Source organism: Pinus tabuliformis, chromosome 9 (genome assembly GCF_031772625.1).
Source record: "Pinus tabuliformis cultivar Carrire ecotype Pingquan chromosome 9, CPIR1, whole genome shotgun sequence".
Taxonomy (NCBI): Eukaryota; Viridiplantae; Streptophyta; class Pinopsida; order Pinales; family Pinaceae; genus Pinus; species Pinus tabuliformis.
This window is the reverse complement of record NC_142307.1, coordinates 1507067330-1507086461: the sequence shown is the minus strand read 5'-3', so window position 1 is coordinate 1507086461 and position 19132 is coordinate 1507067330. Positions and strand designations below refer to the sequence as shown.

General features: G+C 35.2%; 1 pseudogene; it reads right to left on the bottom strand.

The window, feature by feature from the left end:
- Positions 1-10039: 10039 nt before the first annotated feature.
- Positions 10040-19132, bottom strand: part of LOC149154321 (2-oxoisovalerate dehydrogenase subunit alpha 1, mitochondrial-like) — a 30656-nt pseudogene continuing 21563 nt past the window's right edge.

Here is a 19132-nt window from a genome sequence, read left to right as displayed (position 1 = left end):
TAGTTATTATTCAAACATATTATTCGTATGGATTTTTAGTAAATCACCATTAGTGATTCTGAATATTTAAATTTATGCACAATCATATTTACTCTGGCACTTCAGAAGACAATAACAAGACTAAATGTTACTAAAATTACTAATACAGCAAAATCTCACCTAATTTACTGCCCCAAGACCTCCTCGAAGGTGCCTTGGTGCTATCTCAGATATGTATACAGGTACCTAAAAGAACCATATCAAATATTGTATGTTAGAATCATACTTGTCCATTTGTAGTTTTGTATACACAATCTTCATTCACATATTCTACACCTAAATATAGAAAACATTTAAAATACTACTAGCCCTTTCCCAACCTTGTGAGAGAGGTCTTACTTACAAAAAATCAGATGATACCAACTCCAAACCCTGTGAACAATCTTCCCGAGTATAAAAATAAAGAATCATGCAGCCATAGCAGGATCAAAGTCAAGACCCTTCTCTAAGATAGCTTAACTTGCCTTTGCAAAGAAAATGACAAGCCACCCAATAATATTTGGAATGGCAGCCACTAATAATACCTGCATACAGACATAGAATATTAAAGGTACTTATGCCTTTCCATCCAATATAATCACCAACCTGTCCACTGACTATTGCACCCACCATGGCTCCTACGTTTGATGAGGATCCAAATAAAGAGAACTGACATAGAATTCAACATGTTTTAGGTCACAATGGGCTTTTCTGTAGCCCCATTGGGAAAGATCAACCATTATAACTCAATAGGCAACAGTTGAATTCTTTTATGGGAGCATTCAGAACTTACGGACTGATTGTGTTTGAGAATAGTAAATACACCTAAATAGATATTAAATAGGTCCATGAATTTCTAAGGAGATGTATGATTGTCTGTGGATTTATCATAAAAGTCTAATTGAAAGGCATGCCCTTAAAAATCTTCTAACAGTGAAAGACTACCCGAGACAAGGTTAAACCAAGATCATCAACGATCCCATTTTGAGTAGGCAAAGAATATCCAACCTGTTACAACATTACTTTGTCAGAATTGTGAGAAATTTAATCAACCTTTCCCTATTTTGAAGACTGAAAGGAATTCAAGAAAAACATTGAGAAGCAAGCTAAGAAATAAGAAAAATGACCTACACAGAATCCAAACTCTATAGGCCCCAAGGCATCAATAGATGTACAAAGTATTGCAGCAAGAGAATTCCCTTGGAGAGCTTGAAAATCTGCACTTTTAGCCCCTTTACCACTAGGATGACTAGATTTTGATCTGCTATGTCGGCTACTTCTTTTTTCTAAAAGAGGCTTCTTTACATCTCTACTGTCAGCCCCATTTCCTGTCTCCAAATCATCTTTGTATGCCATCTAGTCCTCGAGGGTAAAAGTCACAGAGACCAAATTTCTTGCAAATTTAATGCTACTTTACTAAACTCCTGCACAATTCAGCCCATGAAAACCTTTAACAGTAGCACATGATGATAGGCATCAATGCTAGTAAAGAAAAGGGCTTTGTTGTGTTTGATCACCCTGCAACATGATTGCAAAGATAGTCACCATAAAATATGGCACATAATAGAGACTTCACTAGTGATATTCGGCTCAATTATATGCAAAAAGTCTTAATTTTCTAAATAACAACAGCTAGGAAATGAGCAAATGGAGCATATAAGAAATCCATTTCTTTCAAGCACAAAGAGATACAATGAAAAATAGACTAATTATGCGTTTGGAAAATGTGAAATTTACAAGTCGCAAAACCTCCATAATAGAAAATGTCAAGAATACTACAAGAACAGAGTGGCCATGTGGGAAAGACAAGTCTGTTAGCCACTTTAAACATACAATTTAGCAATGCATGTCTTCTTCTCTATATAGAAAATGTCAAGACTGCTACAAGAACAGAGTGGCCATGTGGGAGGTCAAGAATACTATAAGAACAGAGTGGCCATGTGGGAAAGACAAGTCTGTTAGCTTTTGAAGAATCTAAGCAACAATGAAGTTGATTAGGTTAGGTCACCAACACAATCTATGGGGTGCAACGTGATTGAAAGATCAAACATACAATCTACCTGCCAATCTATCCTTTGCAGGGCAAGCAGGATAAGACCCTACAGACCAAACGACCCAACTTTAGCATAATCACTCTCCTATAGCTAGCCCTTTGGGATACATATTTCCCAAGATATTGCGTTACATAGGGGAGATATTGTTCTATTCTAAACAATTTGCTTCCTCCCCGCACAAAACAATTGTCTTTGCATTTATAAAATATGATGAATAACTCATAATAAGATGGCGAAACCATAAATTAGTGAAGAGTTGTAAGTTAACTAGTGACAAAGGTAAATTAAACTTCACACATTGAAACAATTTGATAACTATATTTTTAAACTAGCTCTAAGCTTTCTATAGTGGCAATGTTCCTGCGTTCTTTATTTTAAATGAGCAAAATAAAACTACATTCTAGAGAAATAAACCATGAAATGCAAATCATAAGTGCAAGACTGAATAACAACACAGCCAAATACTGAGTCAAACTTCCTAAAAGCTGAAAATTGCATATTACAATTAATCGATGAACTACACTCATATCAACAACTGTAAAGAAAAGTAATCTAAGAATTACTCACCAGCAGCATTTAGGAATCAAATTTATGTATACAAATTAAAAGACATTAAAAGGAATAGGACACCTGGTTGGCTACATGGAGTTGCAAAAGAATATCAAACAAGTAAAAGAATGTTGCATGCAGCCATTGAATTGAGCACAAATGCATAAAGGGCTATTATTGGCAACTATTGATAATTCCAATAAACTAGTTCAGCACTACACGAGATCGAATTGATGAACTGTGAGAAAGGTATTACTTACATCAAGTGAGATGACCCCAACTCCAAACATTGTGAACAATCTTCCCCAATATAAAAATAAAGAATCTTGCAGCCATAGCAGGATCAAATAAAGAATTGGCTTCCAATTTAGAATCCAAATGAAACATAAACTTTCCAATTTCTAGTCAAGATCCTTGTTTAACATAGCTTAACTTGACTTTGCAAAGAAAATGACAAGCCACTCAATAATATTTGGAATGGCAACCACTAATAATGCATGCATACAAACATAGAATATTAAAGGTACTTACGCCTTTCCGTTCAATATAATCAGCAACATGTCCACTGACTATTGCACCCACCATGGCTCCTACATTTGATAAGGATCCAAATAAAGAGAACTGACATAGAATTCAACATGTTTTAGGTCACAATGGGCTTTTCTGTAGCCCCACTGGAAAGATCAACCACTATAACTCAGTAGGCAACAATTGAAATCTTTTATGGGAGCATTCAGAACTTATGGACTAATTGTGTTGGACAATAATAAATACACCTAAATAGATATTAAATAGGTCCATGAATTTCTGACGAGATGTATGATTGTCTGTGTATTTTTCATAAAAGTCTAACTGAAAGGCATGCCCTTAAAATTCTTCTAACAATGAAAGCGTACTTGAGATAAGGTTAAACCAAGATCATCAATGATCCCATTTTGAGTAGGCGAAGAATATCCAACCTGTTACAACATTACTTTGTCAGAATTGTGAGAAATTTAATCAACCTTTCCCTATTTTGAAGACTGAAAGGAATTCAAGACAAACGTTGACAAGCAAGCTAAGTCAGTGGAGTCCGAAGGCCAGCTGTTAGCATGTGTGCCAGTTAGCTGCATTGAGAAGGGAAGATCTGTAGCAATAAAAGCAAAGGCAGAGGAACTTAGTTGGTATAGCATCTGTGTAGTTTAATTCAAGCAGTAAGCATACTCAATCCTCCAAGTGAGTGGCTTCCATATTTCAAGTAAGTTTTTCATTGCAAGTTAGTTACAGGCTCAAGGTCAAGAAGGTAGTTGAAGGGTTGGAACATGCATTCAAAGGTCATAGGAGGGACCCATAGAAATGCATGATTTATAGTTTCTAATTCAAAATGAATTCAAATCCTATAAGCATGTACATAACCCCACTGAGCATGAAGACCACCAGAAGCAAGGCCATGCCCGAAGAAGAAGCCATAAGCAAGCCCCAGGAAGATTGAACCAAGCCCTCAGATATGAGAATGTTACGAAATAAAAATAATAAAGTGAATTAACTTAAATTAAAAAGATACGTTGCCACGCTAAGAGCATGTTTCCCAGGTGTATGCTTCCTAGGTGTCGGAGGTATGGAGATCTTTGGCCTTCATGACCCGAACATACAAATACTGCATATGCTCTACCAGATCATAAGTGTTGCCTGTCTTATCTCGAATCGTGGTTCCTACACCACCACCACCAAGCTGAGGATAAGTTTTCCTTAATGCAAACTCCATCGGAAAACCGTACCCAGTTCCGAGAACAAAACCCATACCAGGACCATGACTACTCATATGCATCACTCGAGGCCTCACTTCCAATTTCTTCTCCTGCACAGACTTCGCCACCATTGCCTCCATCTTTTTCATTGACAGTATAAACTATCAACCTAATGTCCCCCTTTATGAGCGAGAACAAACTCCTTTTCTTCATTAGGAACCTCTTCAAACTCTCCTCCCTCGCTAACTCGATGCCTAACAGAAACCCCCTACGCGTATGACTAGTAATCCCTTTAAGATGCAGATTTTGAAACTGATAGACGCGGTTCAAGTCAGTCATTCATTCCAAATGCCTTCCTTACCTTCCTGGCATTCCAAATGCCTTCCTTCCCTTCCTGGTTGTTTAGATGATGAGTGGGCAGCCATTAATGCAAGCATGAGGAGATAAGAAGTAGATGCGAAGCAGATGTTGGTTCTTGTCCGTAGAAGTGGTTCCAGGTTGAAGGCAGAAGGTGAAAGGCTCCCGGGTAGAGGCTTATTCCTTCCTTCTCCTTCTGTGGTGGGATTTCCTTGGTTGTTGATGACTGAAGGTGGAATTGATAGGTTACAGGGTTATGGCAAAAGGTGAAATGCTAAATAGGCCGAACATAACTACAAGAGTTTCAGATCCAACCCTATACTAGTCAAAGTTGTAGAGCTTTAGAACGATGAAACAATTAGATGAACCCTTATTCTAGGGTTGCAGGCTAGATAATGTAACAATACTGGAAAAGCATTCAATAGTTGAGCAAGGTTGCATTCAGTAGTTGAGTAGGGTCAATCACAGAGAGTTGGTGATGCATAGAAGAAGGACGTCTATCTTTACTCTTTGGTAACTTCTGAATTTTTTCTTCATGAATCATTCCCTCATTCCCTTGTATGCCCTTCATGAATCATTCCCTCATTTCCTTGTATTCTGAGGGTAAATTCTGTATTTTTTTTCTTCATGATTCATTTCCTTTTCTTCATGAATCATTCCCCCTATATGGGGGGTTTCCAGTGTTGTCAGTCTTGCAATAAGATTTTCAATAAGATTTGTTACATAGCAGGTGTTTTGTTACATAGGAGGTGTTTGTGCCTAGTTCGATGTGAACATTATTCATCCATTCAATGTCTTCATCCATTCAATGGACACCTGGTTACATGCAAACATAAGAGATGGCACCTAGAAATTGTGGCAGGCATACAAGCGATGATAAGCAGTGGTGGTAGGCATACCCTGGTGCACAAGCAGGGCTGATGGTTCCTCTATTATACCATGTAGTCCATGGAAATCCAAAATACAAGCATGTTCCTGAGCTCAGCGGAGCTAACATTTAGTGTCGTCGACTAATGCCAACATTAGATTAGGTAGTATTTTTATGAGTTTCAAAATATCAAGCAAACACAAAATTATAACTTATGCTTTAGCTTCGGATTAGCTTTAGTCCTCGGGAAGAGGCCAAATAACATGATTTATCAATATGTGTCTACAAACTTGGTTTATTGTTGATAACTGAGGAGTAAAAGAAGCACTAATAATACTAAAGTGCTCATTTCCGATTACTATAGTCCATGCCAGGACGGTAGGGACTAATAAGGAAAGAGGTGATTCACAAATATAAAACCATTTCCTCTACAATATAGACTCACGAGAATTAGAAACCTTTTTCAAGACACTATATTGGGATTTTGAGACCAAACAACCAACATAGTAATAGCGAAGCGCAAGGGTCTGTAATACCCTTTAATACATAAAAGGGAGAAATTGTTTCCGAAAATATATAATACAAGAATGTCATGGAATAATCTAAAAACCCATAACCCTAATATCAAGAATATCAAGAATACATAAAAGAAACAAAAGAAAAGTGGTTTGGTACCTGGTTTGAAAAGTTTACCTCTAGCTGTCAAAGTGTTTTCCTTTGCTAGTTGAAGTCTCCAATTGAAATCCTACAAGAAATCAAGAAATACATTGTTGTGTTGCCTTCCATCAAAACCATGGAAGAAATTTAAACTGAAAGCCCTCATGTTACTTTAAAACCAAACCTTGAGAGGAAATTCATGAAGGAAAACCCTCTTAAGATTTAGAAAGTTGATTGCAACAAAGCTAAAAGTCAAGGTAACCTATGGTAATGGCAGATAACAAGGGGTTTTTGAATTGTTTCTTGAAGGACCTACAAAAATCCCAAAGAAATTGTTATACAACACAGTGTTTTTGAAATGTTATTGAGAGGACCTGCAAAAACCCACAATTGTTTGTCAAGATTCTTTTCCAGTCACCCAAAGACAAATAAAAAATTTCCAGTTGAAATATGGTAAAGCCTTAATGACATAATCCATAGAAAGGCTTCAAGATCAAAGTGGGTAAACCCTCGACAATATAATCATCGAAAACAAATGTGAAATTATGTGTTGCTTGTAGCTTAAGGCATTGTAGATGCAACCAAGTCACTATCAAAACATAAGTATAACCAAACAATAGGAAATTGAATAATAGTGTTCAAAACCCAACCCATCATTGTATCAGTAGATAAAAAGAACAACATAAAATGAAAATTTTGGCAAGGAAGTCAATCAAACAAGCATGAAGCATTGAACCATTAATGGAACCCAAATGCCATGGACCATCTGAATCATCCATCTGTGACCCCGTCACATTTATGGCTCAAAGTGAGGATGTGCATGTACGACACGTAACCAAGGACCCTCCCATCATGACTTCCAAGTGTGACTCGAGTAGGGGGTGTAATTAGCTTAATATATTGAAAAATTAAGCATGGGCACATCAAAGGCCTTGGACTATGGCATAGGTTCACATATCACATGATATGAGGACTCAAGGGTTGATATGAGGCATTAGCATGAAACATGTCTCAAGTTCGAGTAGCAAGAAGGTGAAGATAATGTATTTCTTTCATGGTACCCAATCAAATTTTATTTTCAATATAAACTATGTATCCACGAGATGAAGATGTGGACGAAGATTGTTTATGTGTTGTGGAACCTTAGTTTAAGGGCTTGATTTGTGAAATACATATATAATATATTTTTAAGCTAAGAAAATAAATCATGATAGTAAGAGTTTCTCTATATTTATGCTGTGAATCCAAGCCACACATAAAAATATATATAAATATATTTTTATGCTAAGAAAATAAATCATGATAATAAGAGTTCCTCTATATTTATGATGTCAATCCAAACCACAGATAAAAACATACATATGCTATATTCATGATGCCAATCCAAACTATACATAAGAACATACATATGAATTTATTTACTCTATATGATCTTGGAATGATTGATTTAACTAATGAGTCTCAAGGTTTATAAATTCATTGAATAAGAGAAGAACCTCTGATCCAAACTACATATAAGAACATATGTATGGATTTATTTACTCTATTTGATCTTGAAATGATTGATTTAACCATGGAGTTTCAAGGTTTATAAATTCATTGAATAGGAGAAGAATTTTTATTTCGCAAAGATTGATTTTTCTGAGGAGTCTAAAGGTTTTTCAACCAAGTATTAGCAAGAAGCTAGAATAGATAGGGATCTTATAAAAATGTTGGATAAATTTATTGAATAAGAAAAGAATAAACTTAGTTGCAACTTACCAATGATAACCTGTTTATATATGTGTGTGCGTGCACCAAAATAGAAAGAAAGATTTTAAACAATTGATAAGTGCTTTCTAATTCAAAATATGAGAGGAAGACGAGAAAGATATATAATAACAATGAAAATTTAATGAACATATTTTTATATGTAAAGAGAAAAAGTGATCTTATTCCATGGATATATGTTTTCTATTTCCCAAAAGATAAAGATATCTATTTAAAAATACACTTGTCACATATAAAAATTTTAATGTGAATCACTTGAATAAAATATTTGAATGTGTATGTTCAATAAAATATTTCAATGTTATCTATGTAATATTATATTAAATAATTAAAAGAACAAGAATTCTTATAATTAAAACATTTTGTTAATGTGTTACTCAAAATTAAAAAAAACTAATATTTTAACTAATATTTTAATGTTTATAAAACATAGTTAACACATACCATATATATAAACTCAGATTTATCAAGCATCCACATATATCAAAGCTCTATAATTGCAAAAAAAAAATTCAAAACTTTGTACTTTTAAAAAGGTTTTTACTGCAATTTTTTTTTAATATTCCTTAGATTTAAAATATATTTATGCTAATTATAAAAAAACAATATACATGAAATATTACATTACGGTATATAAAATTACCAAGGTATAAAAATAAATAAATTACCATAATCAAAACGTCCTTTAAATAAACTAACGCTGTAAATGTAAACTTAAACTTTGAACACTTCATCTAGGGGAGTAAATCTTACACCATCTCAAATTAAATAAAAATAATTAATATTCCGGATCGTAACTCCTGATACTCCAATAGACCTTACAACCTCTCAAAATAAATAACATTAATCAAATTCCATATATCATATATGAAGAGATTTAACGCAGCGGATGGGAGATCGATGAGATCTGACCTAAGGGATTAGAACCTTGATGATACGCCGTTTGTTGCAGTTGTTCAACATATTCTGGGCGCGGAAGAAGTGGCGTAGCTCATCTTCAAAGCGATAAACATTTGAAAATACATTTTATTACGATGGAGGACTTTTACGATTGCTTCCCCACAGTCATGATTACCTTTCATTGTAAGGATGGAATTAGAGAAAACAGAAGTTTAACGCTGGAGTTCAAACATATCAGGAATAAGCTACTTATAAACCAATGGTCAGACAAAGCGGAATACGCATAAGACGACGAATTCTTGGAAGTTATCTTAATAACAGACAAAGAGTACATCGATAAGAGATGCGACTTTAAAGTTATCTTAATTAACTTAATAGTTGATTTCCAAGAATATTTCAGAATTTCTGTGCTAGAAATAAATGAATCTAGCAACGAAGGAAAAGTTCTTAGATTATAATTAGCAATTGTCCCAAAAGGTACAAAGAGAGGCCGATAGGATCATTAAATTGGAATTGTTGAATTTTTCTAGAAGAGTCAATTGGTATGTGGAAAACCTTCTTTTCTTGGACTGGATTATTGTGCAATTACTTTTCTTTAGATGTTTTATTTATATCTATATTACAAGGAACACATTGAATGTCAAAGCAAATATAACAATACATGGGTGGGAACACTGCAAATCTATTTCAAACACCATAGACAAATTTGCGAATCGATTTCAAACACCAGAAACCAAAATTAGTAATAAAACTTGCTTTGCTATTGTTTATATCCTCCTCCAAAACACATTAAAAAATACAACACAGCACAACACATTGATGAAATTGCAACATGGCACATTGATCGAGCGCTCCACCACCCAGACCCATCTTAGCTTTCAATGAGACTGCCTGATACAGCTTTACATTAGACTGCCTAAGAGAAAAAGAGAACTAATAAGCTACCAGAGTCAAAGATATCCCTGTTTAACCTTCTCTATAAAGAGAAAAACCATTTTTTTTTCAGATCGCCCCATATATCTCAAGAATGAATTACAAAAAACAAACAAATTAAGGAAACAGAAAAATACCAAACAGATTGTTCATGAGCCATCAGTGTCCATAAGTGATTAAATTGTTAAATCACAGTGTCCCAAAGTTTATGTGGGATCAGTAAGCCCATGACGACCATTGACTGGGCTGATCGAACGAACTGGGCGGCCTCCTGGGAATCTCCTATAATATATAGGAGTCAAAATTACTTCAAGATGCATCAGATACTCTCCCTGGAAAAATCCGGGCAGGAAATTACAGAGGTGACGCAGATCTAATACCCTGATCAAGCTTATGCCAAAGTCAACTAAAGTTAACTATAGGAAACTTTTAGAACTTTAATTTACCTGTCCCCTCTCATCTTGAAATCTTTCAGACTTTTAAACAGGAAAATTAAATGATTAAATCTGCTAATCCTTCCAAAATTGCAAGAAGATGCTTTAAAATTCTTATAAAATAATGCAAAGTCCAGATGCATTGAATTTAGCTTGCCTGCGTGCATTCATAATCAGAAAGACATCACATACCGTAAATAATCTTTTTTCTTAGGCCAAATCAACGCCTCTGGAAGATCCGCATGTGTTTCACACAAACAGCCTTTCAAAATCAGATAAAATTCTGTAAATTGCCAACAGTATCTGGCGGTCACTAAAATACTCGCAACACGCACCTCTGCTGAACTTTAAGGGCTAAAGATGTGGTCTGCAACAACAAAAACAAAAATACAACACTTCTTTGTGGCACATTCCACCACTGGCAGCCGGCATTAAAGCATTTTGTTCCTTCTTTTGCAGCTTTCCCCGTTGGAATGAGGAAAGCTAAAGAGTTGGCCGCAAGTAGTTTTAATTGGTGTATGGGGTATATAATTTAATACTAATAAGTTCTTGCCAAAAGCCAGGGAAGAAGAACAGCAACAATAATTGGCAGACCAAAGAAACAATTAACTCTGAGGCCAAGAGTGACATAAAAGAATGGGAAAAAGCAGTAAAAATATCTTCAAGAATGACATAAAAGAATGGGAAAAAGCAGTAAAAATATCTTGCCATGAAAAAAAGGCAACTCAACCGATATTTGGAAAAAGCAGTCACACTTCAAATCAACAGTTGAAAGTGTCTCACCTGATCGAACGGAACAAGGTAAGAAGAGATTTTCAATGCTTGGTTTTTCCATGCGTTCAGCAATTTGTATTGCCTGTGAAATCTATACAGACCAAAAGGAAAGTTAATTTCCCGAACATGGTTCATGTGGATTATCAACAGCTCAAAGTTGTTTACAAATGACATAATCTAAATCAAAGCTGTGACAGTGAATGCCATAAAACACTTTTCTGTGCAAAACGAGCCTTTGGATTTCAAGTATATCTCGTTTCGTATTTCAATCCGAAGGTTCAATTCAGCCTTCTCAGTCCACCAGTTATTTTGAGTCAGCCAATTTCTAAACCTTGACACAGGGTCATGCTTCAACCTCCAATGTTCAATTTCATCTATTCTTTGATATTTCGTTGAGTCATCTGATGTTGAATGGTGACCTACTCGGTATGTAAGTGTCTGCCAATATAATAATCAGAATGGACCATCTTCATCTTCATCATAAATGTACTATATAAAGATATACATTACAAGCATTGCTAGATCCCCTTACAAACAGCCAAGTATTAGTGATTTGTCAACATCCAAGAAAAAACATAAATACAAATACAGATTCGTTTGGACAAATATGTTGTTCATGTACCGAAAGTGAAGATGAAACATTAAAACCATAAATTAAAATCCATAAAAGATCACAACTCTTTTGTTACTATTTGTCCCAACAAAGTATTAGGATTCAAGAAATGGTTGGACTTTAACAAAGTGAATACAATAAAACAGCATGTGAAGTGTAAGGAGTTAACTCAATGGGTTGTCATGAATATTGTTGGGCATTTTGCTGATTAAAAATCAACAGGGTCCCTAGTTTGAATCCCACTGGGTTACATGTATTAGTTTATACTAATAGTTTTATTAAAGATATTATTCACTAATGTGGGGAAGCATCTCTTTGGTTTCTTGTAAAGTTTTCTTAAAGAAATAATGGAATCTGAACTATGTGAAAAACACTGAAAGTATACCTCTATCAAGATTGGTTTAAACTCATCAATTGCCATCTGTCGTGCCTTGCTAACTGCAAAGTACATAGCAAGTGCATCATTCCCGTCGACACGAATGCTTCTTATCCCATAACCTTGCCCTCTAACAACTACACAATCACCTCGAATTTGCCAAAAGATAGGGAACAAATAGACAATCAAATTAGAGTGCCCTTCCAGAAGAGTCATTTTTAGTAACAAATAGGCATACAAACTTATTAAATATGCAGAGTACTTTTGAACCGTTCTGACGATGGGGTACTGATTGCCCATCCATTGTTTCGGCAAATAAATACAACTGGAACTTCTAGAACTGCTGCAAAGTTTAAGGCAGCCTGACAATCTCCCTGAGGCAAAAAGGAGAAATGCATCAGTTAAAAGCAATAGAGATTTTGAACTAACATTAGGAGCACAGATTAAGATAACATCTTTCTTTGGAAGGATAACTGGGTTAGTAAAAAATGTGATGGTTGAGAGCGGAGACTGACCTCACTCGTGCCACCATCACCAAAAAAAGTTACTGTACAAGCTTGCTTCTTGTCCATTTTTAGGGAATATGTTGCACCTACTGAATGAGGAAGTTGTGTCCTGGAAAATACACATGATACATGGAATGCAGTAAGAACTCCCAATCAGCCCAAAAGATTGTTTACAAAATAAAACTAATACATAATGTACCTGATATCTAAATTTATAAAGATAACTACCATTCAAGTGAAGGAGACCCTTACGCTATAGGCAATGATATTGTGAAGTAATTCAATGCATTAAATCCATAATGGATAGGCATCTAGCGCCCCTTGCCGTAATCAGCACAGTTCCCAAAGCATTGGTTTGCAAATTCTTGCATTGTGAAACCACGCCAAATAAGGACCCTGGTTCTCGATACTGCACACATTAATAACATAAGCCCTTTCGGTTAAGCTTACTGTAGTGCTTAAGTATTTTGGCAGTACATTCAACCATCTATAAAAGGCTTCTAGAATAATAATATAGACCTGAGGTGCTTATAAATGAAACAATTCATAACCCTGGTGGGATGCTGGGATGCTTTTAAAAGTGATATTATCTATATGGAAAGGTTGCAAAACCATGGTGTATATGAATTTGGGAGACTAGCTCTTGCTTCAGAACAGCCATACAAGTTAAAATTCCATTCTCAGCCAAGGTCTTTAGCACTGAACAAGCGGATTAAGATAATTTTTCGAAAACACTTTCATTTTAAATTTCTAAACTAACACATCTTGATCAAACTATATACCTGGGCAAAGACCACATCATCAATAGTCAAAGCTGCTGTTGATGAAATATTGATGGCCTCTTCTCCATTACACATAAGATAGAAAGAATTTTGCCTTGCCTCTGTGCTTCATAAAATATGGTGTCCACAACTTGAAGAGTTACCATACTCTCATACATTTTCAATGCCAAGTCTTTGCTAGTCTGTCAGACATCAAAATTATGGATATTGATGTCACAGATAAACTCGTGATTAAATATACATCAGAGAAGTCCACGTCACAGCAAGGGAACTCATCAAATATTAATAAGTACATAGATCACCTGACTGAAGCCATCAGTGGAGGCAAGGGCTAACCAGCCTGCCATAGGGAATTAAATGCCCGGGTACATGCATGCTCTATAACAAAATATAACGCGCACGCGGTGGCTACACAAATTAAAAATAACGGCGGTGTGCTATTTTGTTATAGAGTATGCATGTACCCAGGCATTTAATGCCGTATGGCAGGCTGGTTAGCCCTTGCATCAGTGGAAATCTGACACCCAACCTCATTCAGAACCCTGTAGCAAGGTACACGTTTATTCGAAGACTCGGATATGAAGTTCATTTCATAAGTGAGCTCAACTTTCCCGCCTGGAACATCCAGAAACTGTCAATTCAAAAATAGAATTTAAAATCAGAATTGTAAGAGTAATCATTCATTTTCTAGCACTTAAATCTGCAGTTCACAATAACAATCTCTACTCTACATGGCTTTGATTCTTCCTAGTTTTCAAGCAGGTCTTAACTATGTTGAATTAATAACTAATTTTGAATAAATTGGTTCTATATTGAGCTTTCGAAATGCATTTTTGAAGTCTCAGTCAAACTGCAGCAGGGGCATCACATGGAAGAGCTTTTTTACCGAACTACTTCCAAACGAAAATATACTCAGGCTCACATTGCAATAGATAACAGAAGCGCTGATTCTAAATAAGGTCATGTACAACCAAGCTTCAATTTGAATGAAATTCAACAACCATCATGAAGATCTCAAATTATAAATGGTAGTCTATAAATGAAAATTAAATAATCTTGACACAGATTCAGTTTTCAGATGTCAAATATATGCAGGCCTGTATTTTAAAGGTTACCCCTATATGCAATTTGGAATATCTCAATAGCTCTTGAAATGCCTGGAAAGGGAATCACCGCGAAATTAACCTCTCAAACCAGATAGAGGGTAAGTTTCACTAAATTGGTTATAACCAGTCCAATTTTGAAGAGTATCACCACTAGTGGCCAGAATTTTGATCAACTGATGGTCATTGATAAGCAATGAAACTAATTCAGTCCAAACTCTCGACAAACCTCCAAATGGACACAACTCAATAACAAGGACTTGCCAGAAATTTGATCAATTGATTATCATTGATAAGAAATGAAACTAATTCAGTCCAAACTCAATACAAGCCTCGAAATGGACACTACTCAATAACAAGGAGGACGATAAAGAATACAAATAAAATTTAAATGAATACTTTCACAGCTAAATGGGGAAAATATAATTTGCTAGTGCTTATGATTCTTAAAAGCTCCTTAACAGAGAATTTGGCTGTGCACTTCTAGGGCTTTGCATTAAACTCTGTTATAGGGGCTGTGTCATTTATCCTAATGAAAAGACTTCATGGTTGTTGAAATCATGACCCTATTTGGAAATTGTCTCCTAAAACCCATGGAGAAGAACGAACCTGTACAAATTGTATACCTCAACTCATCTCAAACAGAAAACACCTCCTCCTAGGCTCTCCGGCCAAGGAACCCATTGGAGATGACTACAGAAGAATTTTTTTTTATAAAATACTTTTGTTCAATGATGAGCAGCATATGCTTTCGAAATGCATTTTTGAAGTCTCAGTCAAACTGCAGCAGGGGCATCACATGGAAGAGCTCTTTTACTGAACTACTTCCAAATGAAAATATGCTCAGGCTCACATTGCAATAGATAACAGAAGCGCTCATTCTAAATAAGGTCATGTACAACCAAGCTTCAATTTGAATGAGATTCAACAACCATCATGAAGATCTCAAATTATAAATGGTAGTCTATAAATGAAAATTAAATAATCTTGACAGAGATTCAGGTTTCAGATGTCAAATATATGCAGGCCTGTATTTTAAAGGTTACCCCTATATGCAATTTGGAATATCTCAATAGCTCTTGAAATGCCTGGAAAGGGAATCACCGCGAACTTAACCTCTCAAACCATATAGAGGGTAAGTTTCACTAAATTGGTTATAAACAGTCCAATTTTGACGAGTATCACCACTAGTGGCCAGAATTTTGATCAACTGATGGTCATTGATAAGCAATGAAACTAATTCAGTCCAAACTCTCGACAAACCTCCAAATGGACACAACTCAATAACAAGGACTTGCCAGAAATTTGATCAATTGATTATCATTGATAAGCAATGAAACTAATTCAGTCCAAACTCTCTACAAGCCTCGAAATGGACACTACTCAATAACAAGGAGGACGATAAAGAATATAAATAAAATTTAAATGAATACTTTCACAGCTAAATGGGGAAAATATAATTTGCTAGTGCTTATGATTCTTAAAGGCTCCTTAACAGAGAATTTGGCTGTGCACTTCTAGGGCTTTGCATTAAACTCTGTTATAGGGGCTGTGTCATTTATCCTAATGAAAATACTTCATGGCTGTTGAAATCATGACCCTATTTGGAAATTGTCTCCTAAAACCCATGGAGAAGAACGAACCTGTACAAATTGTATACCTCAAGTCATCTCAAACAGAAAACACCTCCTCCTAGGCTCTTCGGCCAAGGAACCCATTGGAGATGACTACAGAAGATTTTTTTTTTTTATAAAATACTATTGTTCAATGATGAGCAGCATATCTCAGATGTGAGATGTATCACAACTTAGAAGCATATCATTACCTACCAGCATTGATTTATTTTAAACATGGATCTAACATTAGATCTATTTTAAACACTGATCTAACACACTGATCTAACATTAGATTTTTTTAAAAAGGCAACATTCTTGATAAAATTGCTGGTATCTTATAATTAAACTCAATTCCAATTTTCCCATTTTTATTCTCAGAAGAGGTCCTAGAGACCGCGTAGGTCTCGAAGGGCGCTAAACCATAAACATAAACAAACAAAACCAAATTCATCCAATAACCTTGCAATAGCAATGATACAGCTACTCTATTATTTTGTGCTGATACAGATCCCATTGACCAAATCTAAGACCGCTAGATTTTGATACTATATAGCAACTGTATACTGATTCCTGACTTCACTTCTTAACATGCATAAGAAATAACTTCCATTATTGTTTTTGTTCATAAACAAACTCGTCTTTCAGCATCATCCTCCAACTGTTCGTCAGAATACTCATCAAAACCCTTTTCAGTGGTCAGCCCACGATGGCTTAAAAGCCTCCAGCCATGTTCTAAGCCACATTGCTGCAAGGGATTTTGCTTGTAATGTCCAAACTCTCGACAGTGAAAACCAGATGAACCCCAAAAGCTAGAATCATTATTACCATATACAGAGCCATCAAGACTACAGGGCGCTCTCTGTAACAAACAACCTGGGTGAAGCAGATTCAGACACAACTTAGAAGCTTTCGATGGTAAGAAGATCACCATGGCAAAATTCAATCCGCTTCCAACCCAAAATCGAAATGTGGATGTGGTCTATGTGGGGGAGGGCAGTGAAAATATCTTCGAGAGTGACAAAAGAATTGGAAAAAGCAGTAATGCATATCTACGAGAGTGACAAAAGAATTGGAAAAAACAGCAATGCAACTCAAAGGGCCAGGTTCAATGCACAGCAGAACTGGAGGAGGTAAAAAAAAGGCAACTCAAATATTTGGAAAAAGCAGTCAACTTCAAATCAACGGTTGAAACTGTCAAACTTTATCAAACGGTTCAGGTTAAAAGTGTTGACAATTGTTGATGCGTAGAAAGGCCTATCGGCCTAAATATGTGTGCAGTCAAATACATCTATGTTCTGTTTTCTTCTTTAAAGGAATTTTCTGATTTTTTTTTACTAAAAGTATAGTTCTTTGCTTTTTTTAATGTGATTTCAATGTGGATTTAGTACTTAATAAAAAAACCTTTGAGAAACTAAAACTATGTAACCAAACTAAATTTGTGATTCCAACTTCACAGAAAATATAAGTGCAGAAGAGTTAGTTTCATATAATCGCACACTATGGCAGTTCATAGTTTTAATTGTAAGAAAGATAGTAAAACAATACTGGTTAAAATCAAGTGTGGTATATCACATTTTAACAAATATTTGGAATTGTTTGACTTGTTTTAAAATTTCATTTGTGTAGAGAGAAGTTTAGTTTTGTTTTTGGTTTTTTTTTTTATCATTTAAAATTTTAGAAAGATATTAAAATAAATATTTTAAGTTATCGATTTAGTTATTATTATTATTATTTAATTTTAAGGTTATGGTCAAGTTGAACACCAAATTAGTGTATGAGACCTCTTGTTTGTACGACGAAAGATCCACTTCCACACAATGATTTGATTGTGTCTACGAAGGCATACATACTCTACCTCTAGTTTCGAAAGTGTGACCTCTTATAAATGTATTAGTACATTTTAAAGGTATTTTTATTTTTAATATTTTTAAATAAATATTATTAGTATTATTATTTGAATTTCAAAAAAATTAACACAATCATTTACCACATATTACCATTGTACTACATGGAGAACATCAATAGCCTAAGTTTAAAGTTTTTTATTACAGATTCTATTTTTTGTATGATAAAATTTCAAAAAGAGCACAAAACTAGTACAAACTTAAAACCATAATTGGTAAACATTCTATTCACATTGACCTGATAAAAATTATGCTTAAAGTGACAGAGTTGCTTGAACTTCATTCAAGAGTTGTGACTTCATGTTGAGCCTATCAACTTTGTTTAATTTTGTCCATCGGCTCTGCCATTTAGAGAACCAATTCCTGCTCGAAAATATCTCTCTTCTAGGTCTCACTCTGTTTGTTTGAGTAGGAAAAACCTATTAATTTTGTCCACAAGGTCTGCCATTTAGATAAATAATTCATGCTCAACATTACGTCTAAGTGACAAATTTTCCCGTGATATTTTTGATATGCCATTATAGAATGATGTTCTGCATATAGAAGAAGGAAGGTTTTGGCTATAACAAGCTTCCCCACCAGTGTTACCCAATCTTTGATTTCTTGTTAACTTTTCTATACAAAATACAAAATATGTATTGTCTAACTAGCGTTTCTATATCTAAAATAGCCCTTTCAATCACTACAGGGATGATATCCCTCTAATGTTGCATCACTACTTGATCTACTGCCAGGGCCAGGTTTGATGGCAGAGGAAGGAATATGGTCGGAGGTAGGGGAGTAACTTGTGCATCCTCTCCTTCCACTTCACAGAGGAGCAAAGCATCGACGCCTGCACATAGAGTGAGAACTTGTGTAAGATTACAGTCAAACCTTGAGTAAGATGGGTATCATGGAATGAAAATATTGAGCGATAAGAAAGCGAAAAGGATTTTGTAAAGGCCGGTAAGGAAAATAGAGAAGAGAACTCGGCGATAGAGAAGAGAACTCATAGAACCAGTGTTAAGGAATGCCAATGTTAGAGAGATTAAAAAAGGTTTTCTCAACATTAAATAGTAGAGGGAGAGTAGAAAGGGAGTAGAGATGGGTAAAAGAGAAAGTCCTATAGGTCACCAAAGAAAAAATGAACAGACTCGCCAAAATTAACATAGTTAAGAATGGAAATATAACCAAAAAAAAAAAATATTGGAA